Consider the following 11,639-nt stretch of genomic DNA (forward strand, 5'->3'; position numbering starts at 1 on the left):
CTGTAAACCACTCACAACTCTATGATGACTTAGGGCTTTAGTTGACTTTATAGATTTTCTCCAAACGCACCTTAATATGCAAAGAAAATTATGAGATTTCAAAGTATTAACTGACTTGTCCCATACTCTTTTCATTCAATCACACTGCTTGAGAATTTACTCCGTGCAAGGGCAGAGAGATACAAATGACATTGACCATGCCCACACCTGATTTGCAGTCTACTTGAAGAGACAGATAAATGTTTTCACAAATGCCTATATTTGATACAGGAATCCAAAAAGGAATCACTTGATTCTAGCAGAAAAACTACATGCAGGCTTCCACTCTGAACTTTCCTGGGGCCTTGGGGATACAGAGAGGACTAAGACATGGTTCTATCTTCACATAGTTCAATGTCTAATGGTGGAAAAAGGCACAGAACTAAACAAGTGGTATAAAATATGAGTAAGCTGGAGCACCTGGGTGGCTCAGTCAGTTAAGCGCCCAACTTAGTCTCAAGTCATGATCTCATGGTTTGTGGATTTGAGCCCCACATTGGGCTCTGTGCTGATAGAGCAGAGCCTGGAGACTGCTTCAGATTCGGCGTCTACCTTTCTCTCTGTACCTCCCCCACTTGTGCTTTGTCTTTATCAAAAATAAACATTAAACTTTTTAAAAAATAAAACATGAGTAAGTTGAATTGTTAGGAGATAGAGAAATACAAAATCAGGTACTGATAAACTCTGTTTAGTGAAAGCTTAAGAGTCAACATTAGTCCTAGGCCTTAAATGAAGGGTAGAATTTTGTTGGACAAACATAGATGAAAGGAAAGTGCTTTTAAGCTTTTAAGCACTTTCAAGCCAATGCACAAGCATAATGCACAAGCCATGCACAATCAAGCCATGCATGATTCATGGGTAGAAAACTCAAGGTATGTTTGCATAATAGTAAATAATCCTATTTTTTAGGGCAGAGGGTATGCAGAATGAAGTTAGTAGAAATAAGGCTTAACCCTCAAGCAAGGGTCTGAGAGACAATTGGTATTTGATCATAGAAAAAGAGGAGCCATGGATGGTGTTTGGGCAGAGCAGTGTCCTAATGAGGGCTAACCTCAAAGGATGATTTGGAAGTGAGACCAGAGAAACAGATCCTTGAAAAACCCAAAGATTCCTGATGTACTGAAGTAGAACAGTAGGAAGAGAAATGCAGAGGCAAAAATGAATGTGAGTGTTGTGAAGGAGGCTGAATCAACAAAACTGAATGTAAAGAATAAGGGTGAAACAGTAAGATGCTTTAGAGGTTTTTATAATGGGAAACCAAGAGGATGGTGGTGCCTCCACAAAAGCCAAGAATGAACATAGAGCAAAGGAGAGAAGATGATGGATTTGGTGGTGGATATATTGAGGAACCTGAGCAATAGCCAGAAGGAAGTGTTTATCATGCAGTTGGACAATAGGTTCAAAACACAGGAGGGAATCCTGAGCTAGAAATAGATATTGGTGTCATACTGATTAGTATCTTGATCATAAATACTTAATCTTGGATAATAAGTGGCCTTCTAGGAGCCTATAAGATATATTTTGCTGGTAGAATTGACAAATATTGGTAATGGATTAAATATCAGTGGAACAGGAGTCTTCCAAATTCTGCCAGGAAATCTGATTGGATAAGGGATGTCATTTATTGAGATAGGGAATAATAAGAGTAGGACATGGATGGGGATTGGAGTAATAAAGAAAATGAGTTAAGGCATAATGAGTCTGGGGTGCCTGTAAGAGGTCTAATTGGAGTTGTCTACTAGGCATTGACCTAATGGGTCTGGAGATCAGGAAAAATATCTGAGCTGAAGATCAATTTGGGGAGCCAGAGGAGTAGAGAAACTCATCCAGAAACAGTGTGGAAAATGAGAAGAGGAGAAGGCTTAGGAACTGATAAAGAGAGAAGAGTCAAGAATAAATTACAAATTTCTGGCTTCAGTGTTTAGATGGATAATGATGCTTATTCCTGAAATAGAAATGCTTGAGAGATTTTGAGAAAAGGGAAAAGAATATGATAAGTTAAATTTGACCCAGATATCGTTAGACATACTTGTGGAATATGCAAGCGGAGCTTCTCAGATATCTCCATATGTGAGTCTGGGGTTTAGGAGGCAGGACTGGGCTACAGACAGATTATTGAGTTTACTACAGAGATAATGGCTGAATCTGAGGTATGAATGTGGTCTCTAAGGGACAGAGTATAAAAGAAAAGAGCAGAGGCCTGGGACAGAACTTTATAAGAGAGCAAAAGATCAGCAAAAGGCAGTCCTAGAAGGACATGATGTTAGGCAGCTTGCTGTGTGATGGGAGCTAAGAGAAGAGGAGGTTCTAGGGGAGCGGTACATGAAGCTGAGTGACATCTGGTAGGTACAGGAGAATGAAGCTTGGTGTGTTGGCAGTGAGGCAGTCATGGATGACCTTAGGGAAACTCTGGAATGGGACCAGAGCCAAGGCCTTAAAAAGTTGTAAGAGAGAAGAGGAGGTAGCACATATAGACCAACTCTGTAAAACTCTGATCAAGAAAAGGAAACAGAGGGGTGCCTAGGTGGCTCAGTCGGTTAAGCATCCAACTGGTTCAGATCATGATCTCACCGCTCATGGGTTTGAGCCCTGTGTTGGACTCTGTGCTGACAGCTCAGGGCCTGGAGCCTACTTTGGATTCTGTGTCTCCCTCTCTATCTGCCCCTCCCTCACTTGCACTCTGTCTCTCAAAAATGAATGAATGTTAAAACAATTTAAAAAAGAGAGAGAGGGGCACCTGGGTGGCTCAGTCAGTTAAGCGTCCTACTCTTGATTTTGGCTCAGGTCATGATCTCATGGTTCCTAAGTTTGAGCCTGAGTCAAATAGCCCAGAGCCTGCTTGAAATTCTCTCTCTCTCCGTCTCTCTCTGCCCCTCCCCCCTCTCAAAATAAATAAATAACTTTATTTAAAAAGAATAAAGGAGATAAAAATGATTATAGGCTTAGGAGAAAGAATAGGGGAAAGGAAGAGATTGAAAATGCTGGAGATAAAAGACAACTGATGGGGGAGTCCAGATGGGGGAAACAGGGGTATCAACATCAAAGGTGAATAAAAATCAATTTATTTACTGCTAAATGTACAATTGCAAAGAAGTGAACTTTAGACAAACTATCAAAGGCATGATAGATCACTTTGAAGATTTACTTGATTTACTCCAAACCCACCACCACTTGAACATAAAAATTCTTAGGTCCTACTCGTAGTCATTATTGTTAGTTCTAAATGTTGCTCTAGGTGGTTAGAGAGGAGTTAACAGATTCCCAGGCCAAATGCAAGAAGCACACTTGTGCAGTGTCCTTTCTGGAGAAGAGCATGGTATATCTCTGGACCACTTGTTGCCTTCTTCTTGGCCTACGGTTCATCCCATGCTGCCTTCCACCCATTCTCCAATTACCTATGTCCTGGGGCTACCTGGGAACAGTTAGGTCATTCAGAGGGACTCAGAAGGACCCAGAAGCAAAGGATCAAAAGCATATCTCTTGTCAAGGAGGATAGTAGGGTCTTTGTTGGCTCTAGAAAGTAAGGAAGTAAGGGTGGATGGCCAGGGTAGATTCAGAGAGGAAGAAACAGAGGAGAGGGCACTGTGGCAGGTCTACTCAGCAGGAGGCCGGTGGCCATGCTGAGAGAACATGTATATGTGTGAAATCAATGGAAGTCACCCCACCCTCCCAGGACCTCAGCAGTACACAAACTTTCTCAGTCCCAGAGATGTGGATTCCTCATAGACAAAGGCCCCCATGGTGGATCTCTGGCAAATTCACTGCTCAGAGGTTGGTGACTGCATTTGGAGGCATTCCTTCCCTTTGGCCCACCACTACTTCCATGCAAAACCCGGAGGATCAGAGAAGTGAGTGGTATTGCATGTGACACAACAGGCTTTGAAGCAAATCATTTAACTGTTGTGTGTCTCAGTTTCTTTGTCTGCAAAAGAGGATTAATAACATTTAACTTGAAGAGGCATGATAATTAAAAGAGATAATGCATGCAAAGCAATTATCTATGTTAATTAATCCTCCTGAAGTCACTGGAATCTCATGAGAGGGAACTAAGATGCAATGTTTGATTCAATTCAGGTTGGAAACACAATAGATCTTAATATCTCTTTAGGTATTGTCGATATAATTCTCTCTCTCTTTCTCTCTCTTTCTTACACACACACACACACACACACACACACACACACACACACACACACACGATTGATGTTGTGTTACTTACAATATGTGATTTACAGTGACTGCCAATCTCTCTACTGTTCCACGGGGAAATCGGCATTTTTGTTCTGTTGTGTAGGTGGAAATCCAGCCTGATTGTCCCTCTCCCAGTGCCTCCCATTGTGGCACACTGTGGGTTGCCCTGTTGGATATAAACTCCATATCAGGACTAGCTACATAATTCGTGTGGTCCAGGGCAAGATGAAAACATGGGGCCTGTTCTTCAAAATTGTTGAGAATTTCAAGATAATGACAGTAGGGCATTAAACCCAGCATGGGGCCCCATGTGACTACATTGATTGCATACCCATGAAATAAGTCCTGCCCCAAATCCATTTCGTGTCTTGATCTTGAAGGACAGTCCAGGGTGAAGTCATAAGTTCTTCTGAAAGAAATTTGAGCTGAAAGAGGAACCTCTGGGCAAAAAGCTCATTCCAGGTCCTTTCTCCAAAGATCGCCCCCCCTTGGTAGGCTGCCTGGTGGTTATGGGTAGCCAAAACCCTGAGAGTCAGAGTTCTGGCATTGCATCCTGATGGATAACTATGTCTCCTCTAACTATAATCAATTAGCAACTTCCTTCCTTCCTGCTTTTTACTTCTTTAAATCTCTGCAGGTGATTTCCACTTTCCTAACCCATCCACTATGCATACCTGCCCCCAGCATAGGCAAATCCAAGACAGGGGTTGGGTGGCCTGCTTGACCTTGGGACATGGGCCCTCTTTACTAGCCCTACTCTGCATCCTCGCAGTAACTTTTTTCTTAGTGGGTGTCTCTCTGGTGTTCTCTCAGGTAACACTGGGAGGAAGGAGGCTGAGGAGAATGACAGGGATGGAAGACAGAAAGGATGCTACTCAAAGTGTGGTCCATGGATCAGCACCAGACTGTAATGAGGTAAGTACAGAAATTGAAATTAAGTGTTTCAAAACTTTTACAGCAATGTGATAATGTTGGTTAAATTCAATACTAAAATATTTTAAAATAAATTGTGTATTAATTTTCACCCTTCTAGTAATTCAGTTTTATTGCACTTTACCAAAGTATTGGTGCATGCAGTTTGGAAATGTAAAAAGAAAATTAAAAAACAAAACAAAGCTAATTAAAATAAGCCAAAAATTAGGTGTTTTGCAGCAGATGTCTACAAGTCTTGCCATGGTATCCCTGGTTCTAGCATAGTAGAAAAAGCACTGATGTGGGAGGCAAAAGATCAGAGTTCTTGTCCTGGTTCTCTCACTTCCTTAGACAAGTTGTTTAAGCTCTGAGCTCCACTTTTCTCATCTATACATGTCTCATGAGGACCACATAAAATCTTGGGCAAGAAGCTGCTTTACAAACTATAAGGTACAGTGTTTTTTTTTTTTTTAATTTATTTATTTAAATTCAACTTAGCTAAAATACAGTGTAATATTGGTTTCAGGAGTAGAACCTAGTGATTAATCACTTACATATAACACTCAGTGCTCATCCCAAGTGCCCTCCTTAAAGCCCATCACCCATTTAGACCATCCCTTGCCCACCTCAGTTTGTTCTCCATATTTAAAAGTCTCTTTATGGTATGTCTCCCTCTCTTTTTATCTTATTTTTCCTTCCCTTTCCCTATGTTCATCTGTTTTGTTTCTTAAATTCCACATATGAGTGAAATCATACTTGTCTTTCTCTAACTTATTTCACTTACCATAATACACTTCAGTTCCATCCACATTGTTGCAAATGGCAAGATTTCATTCTTCTTGATCACCAAGTAATACTATATTGTATATAAATTCACCACATCTTCTTTATCCATTCATCAGTAAATGAACATTTGTTTTCTTTCCATACTTTGGTCATTGTCAATAGTGCTGCTATAAACATTGGGGTGCATGTGCCCCTTCAAATCAGCATTTTTGTATCCTGTGGATAAATACCTAGTAGTGCAATTGTTGAGTCATAGGATAGCTCTATTTTTGATATTTTGAGGAACCTCCATGCTGTTTTCCAGAGTGGCTGCAGAAGTTTGCATTCCCACTAACAGTGCAAAAGAGTTCCCTTTCTCTGCATCCTCAGTAACATCTGTTGTTTCCTATATTCTTAGTTTTAGCCATGTTGACAGGTGTGAGGTGGTATCTCACTGCGGTTTTGATTTGTATTTCCCTGATGTTGTGTGATGTTGAGCATTTTTCATGTGTCTGTTAGCCATCTGGATGTCTTCTTTGGCAAAGTGTCAATTAATGCCTGCTGCCCATTTCTTCACTGGATTATTTGGTTTTGTTTGGGTGTGGAGTTTGATAAGTTATTTATAGATTTTGGATACTAACCCTTTATCCAATAAGTTATTTGCAAATATCTTTTCCCATTCTGTTGGTTGCCTTTTATATTTTTTTAATGTTTTATTTATTTCTGAGAGAGAGAGAGAGACAGCTGAGGAGGGGACGGTCAGAGAGAGAGGGAGATACAGAATCTGAAACAGGCTCCAGACTCTGAGCTGGCTGTCAGCACAGAGCTCGACGCGGGGTTCGAACCCACGAACCGGGAGATCATGACCTGAGCTTAAGTCAGACGCTCAACCGACTGAGCCACCCAGGTGCCCCTGTTGGTTGCCTTTTAGTTTTGTTAATTGTTTCCTTCTCTGTGCAGAAGCTTTTTATCTTGATGAGGTCCCATCATTTTTGCTTTTATTTCCCTTGCCTCCAGAGGCATGTCTAGTAAGAAATCCCTGCACCCAAGCTCAAAGAGGCTGCTGCCTGATTTTTTCTCTAGGATTCTGATGGCTTCCTATCTCACACTGAGCTCTTTCATCCATTTTGAACTTATTTTTGTGTATGGTGTAAGAAATTGGTACAATTTCATTCTTCTGCATGTTGCTGTCCAGTTCTCCAAGCACCATTTGCTTGAAGAGACTGTTTTATTTCCATCTGATACTCTTTCTTGCTTTTTTGAGTATTAGTTGGCCATGCATTTGTGGGCCCATTTCTAGGTTTTCTATTCTATTCCATTGAACTATGTGTCTGTTTTTATGCCAATACCATACTGCCTTGATGATTACAGCTTTGTAATACAGGCTAAAGTCTGCGATTGTGATGCCTCCAGCTTTGATTTTCTTTTTCAACATTACTTTGACTATTTTGGGTCTTTTCTGGTTCTATGCAAATTTTAGGATTGTTTGTTCTAGCTTTGTGAAAAATGCTGGTGTTATTTGATAGGGATTGCATTGAATGTGTAGATTGCTTTGGGTAGTATAGAGAAAGGTACACTATTAAGTGAGGGATAAATCATGAGGGTGCTACCATTCTGTGGCCACTCCACATCGATGCCATGCAAAGAGCGCTGGGTACTAACCATGGTAAGAGCACAGCCTCTGAAGTCAGGATGGCTGAATTTGGACCCCACCTTCACAACTTACTAACACCTCAGCACCTCTGTTTTCTTACCAATAAAGAAGGGAACCTTTTAATTTCAAGCTGGTAAGGTTTATAGTGAGTATTAATTGGGAAGCTCTTAGAACAACATGCAGAACACATCCACAATAAGTTCTAGCTAGTAGTGTGGACAAATGACATTTCTCGTTTTTGTCCCCTAACTGCTATATATCTCCATCATTTCCATCTTTTCATACTTTATCTAGTCTCACATTTGTGCCTTTATATTTTCTAACTGTTTACTGCTGATATAGAAGATGTTATTGATATGAGAGAGCTGCCCTTCCATCTAGTAAACATGCTGGCCTCTCATTAGTTCAAACAGTATGCCAAATTTTCTTGGACTATCTATGTAAATGATCACATCATTTGCAAATACACTAATTTTTTTTCTTCTTTAGCAATCCTTATACTTCTTATTTATTTCTAGGACTTTCCATACTAACTTGCTTCTAAAGTTTCTCCTCTTTTAAGTATAATATTTGCTGTGTGTTTTTTTAAATTTTTAAATGTTTTTAAAAATTTATTTCTGAGAGAGAGAGAGGAGAGAGAGAACGAGAGAGCGGGGAAGGGTCAGAGAGAGAGGGAGATACAGGCTCCAGGCTCTGAGCTGGCTGTCAGCCCAGAGCCCGATGCGGGGCTCGAACCCACAAACTGTGAGATCATGACCTGACCTGAAGTCGGACGCTCATCCGACTGAGCCACCCAGGTGCCTCTGCTGTGTGTTTTTAATAGGTGGTTTTGATATGGGTGAAGAGAGTCCCTTTATTAATAATTTTAATTTATTTTAGCACAAATAGGTGTAAAAACTTTATAAAATGTTTTATACATCTACAATCTTTTTTTCATTATTTTCCCTAGGTGTATTAATGTGATAAATGACACTGACAGATTTTCTGATGCTGAACCATTCTTGCATCCTGGGGATAAACTCTACTTGACCATGAAGCAATCTTTTTGTTTGTTTGTTATATTTTGTTTTGCTTTTAATACACTATTAGATTTAGTTAATATTCTGTTTAGCAATTGCTATCTTTAGTCTCAAGTGACATGTCCTGTAAATGTTCTTTTCTTTTTGTTGTCCCTATGCAGATTTGGCATCAGGATTATAGTATCCTCTTAAGTCAAGTTGGCACCTTTCCCATTTCTCCTGATCTCTGGAACAACATGTAGAAGAGAGAGATTAACTTTTCTCAGGAAGTTTGATAAAACAATCAACCTATAAAATTATCTGGAACTGGTCCTTTTGAGAAGAGGTGAGCTTTGGATCACCTTCAATCATTGGTCTATTCCATGTTACTGAGCTCATTTTTCCATTTTTATTTTTAAACATTTTTTTAAATTCATTTATTTATTTTTGACAGAAAGCACACGTGTGCAAGAGGGAGAGGGGCAGAGAGCAAATCCCAAGCAGGCTCTGCTCTGTCAGCACATAGCCCTATGTGGGGCTCGAACCCACAAACTGTGAGATCATGACCTGAGCTGAAGTCAAATGTTTAACCGACTGAGCCACCCAGGTTCCCCTCATTTTTTATAAAATCAAGATATTCACCTATTTTCTCTGGCTTTCAGCTTTTCGTGTCGCAATCAGCTTTCTCCTAACACCACCCGTGCAGAACCAAGAGCTAGATTTGCAGGAGGAGAGAGAATAGGAGCTTCCAGATAATTCCTTCCTGCCTTTTTATACCCTGGGTGATCAAACCTAGTAAGAAGCCCTTTGAAAAAACTCTTCCTGACCCCTCCCCCACATTTAGGCAGAAAAAATTTAGGAGCTACTTTCCCAATGAGGCAAAATGTCACCTTGTCACATGATGAGTCAGTACCAGCATCAGCCTCTCTCTCTCTTCAGGTTCTCTTACTTAACTGTCTCCTGTTTTCTCATTCATTCATTCATTCATTCACTCACATTAACTCTGCACCACCTTCTATAAAGGCTTTGCTGGTTTTTACTTGTCTGATGTACTGGAAGAAGAACTATGTGGCTTGTCTCTTTGCATGATCATAGCTGTGAAAAGAGAGCTACAATTAGAACGGATCCAGGTTTGTTTATTTAATGGGGACAGAGTCAGATCTGCTTCCCTACCACCGTAGACCTGAGGTGAAAGTTTTGGAATCCTTCTCTCTGAATTACACAGACTGCTGCTCTAACTGCATTTAGGAAAAGTCATTTGTGTTCAATCCCAGAGTTCCTTTGCTCCTTCCTTCCTCTGATCATTTGGGGATTGTTAGTGCCAAATGGTTAACACTTTACAGTTCCATTGTCTGATAAGTCCTACCCTGCCCTCCATTCTGCTCCTGACCCATGGTTTACCTATATCTTTCTGTGGTCAGCATCACAGTTTCTTACAGCATTCACTCTCTGGATGGAAATGCAGTCTTCTCATCAGAAGAAATAGCGAATTTTGGGGAGCCTGGGTGGCTCAGTCCGTTAAGCATCCAACTTCAGCTCAGGTCATGATCTTGTGGTCCATTGGTTTAAGCCCTGCATTGGGCTCTGTGCTGACAGCTTGGAGCCTGGAGCCTGCTTCGGATTCTATGTCTCCTTCTCTCTCTGCCCCTCCCCCCTCTCAAAAATAAACACCAAAAAATTTTTAAAGAGGAAATAGCGATCTGAGTCACTGATCTGAAGTCCAGTGGAAAGACCCAAAAAGACAATGGTCCATTCATAGCTAACCCTGTTGCCCATGGATACCCAGATGGATAGTCTACAGGGAATCACTCTAGGTGGACATTATGGTTTCCTCTAATACCAAGCCCTGTCTATGTTGGGTTGTTGGCCTGTAGCTTGCATCATTATTTAGAAACACTCCACCTTAATAGGATTAAACGTCATTTTCTAGAGGGACATGGAAGGAGAATATCTATGTTAGAAACGGCAGATAGACCAAGATAGCCCAACTCTTGAGCCTTGAGCAATCCCTTCCCCCATAGCAATCTCTTACTGTCATTCTTTCTGCCAGAAAGTCTGAGGCCCAAATGGCTGTTGATCCTTAACTACCCTGAGAATTATCTCTCTCATCACGTGTCAGACGGCTTGGACTTTCAGTTTCCTGCTTGAGAAATAGACTCTTCCCTATTGATGATGACTAATCAAACTGCAATTCCTTCTGGACATACTTAGTACCTGTGCCCAGGGCACAGTCTTATCCAGACCACTAGAGAAAAAACACACAAGCAATATTAGGATGAAGGTATTTTTTTCTTTCTGCACTTAGGAACTTTGTTTTATTTTATGGGACTTGAAGTAGACCCCAAAAGAAAATTGTTGATATGATTCTATCAACAATTTAGCAGATAGAATTCTAAAGATGATTTCCTAAGACATCTGTTCCCAGGTTACTAAGTTCCACACTAATCTAAATACTTCTGTAAGAGGATTTTGCATGTATAAACTTGCAATTCAGTTGACTTTAAGATTTCAAAATCACCTAGGCTGGTCTAAACTAATCATAGGAGCCTTTTGAATGCAGAGTTTTCTATGGCTGGTGGCAGAAAGGGAAGTCAAAGAGACTCAAAGTATAAGCAAGATTCAGTGTACTCTTGCTAGCTTTAAAAACTGAGGGGTCCATGTGCATGGAGCAAAGAATGAACTCTAGGAGATGAGAACAGCTCTTAACCAACACCCAGCAAAGAAACTGAGACATCTATCCTGAAACTGTAAGGAAATGAACTGTGCTGGCAACCTGAATGAGCTTGGTAGAAGATTCTTCCCAGAAGTCCCAGATAAGAGCCTAACTTGGTTCACAGCTTGATTTATGAGACCCCCAAGAAGAGTACTCATTACGCTTTCCTGACCCAATGAAACTATAACAGAATAAGTATGTATTATTTTCAGTTGCTAAGGTTGTGGTCATTTGTTATACAGCCATAGAAAACTAATACGGGACATGTAACCAGTTCCCTAAATGTGTCAAGCCCATATCTCAGCCCTCTGCATGCATGAGGCCAAGGTGGGCACAGAGAATTTACACTCTACATGAGGCTCCTGTT

Source organism: Hyaena hyaena, unplaced genomic scaffold (genome assembly GCF_003009895.1).
Source record: "Hyaena hyaena isolate Hyena2069 unplaced genomic scaffold, ASM300989v1 scaffold_348, whole genome shotgun sequence".
Lineage (NCBI taxonomy): Eukaryota > Metazoa > Chordata > Mammalia > Carnivora > Hyaenidae > Hyaena > Hyaena hyaena.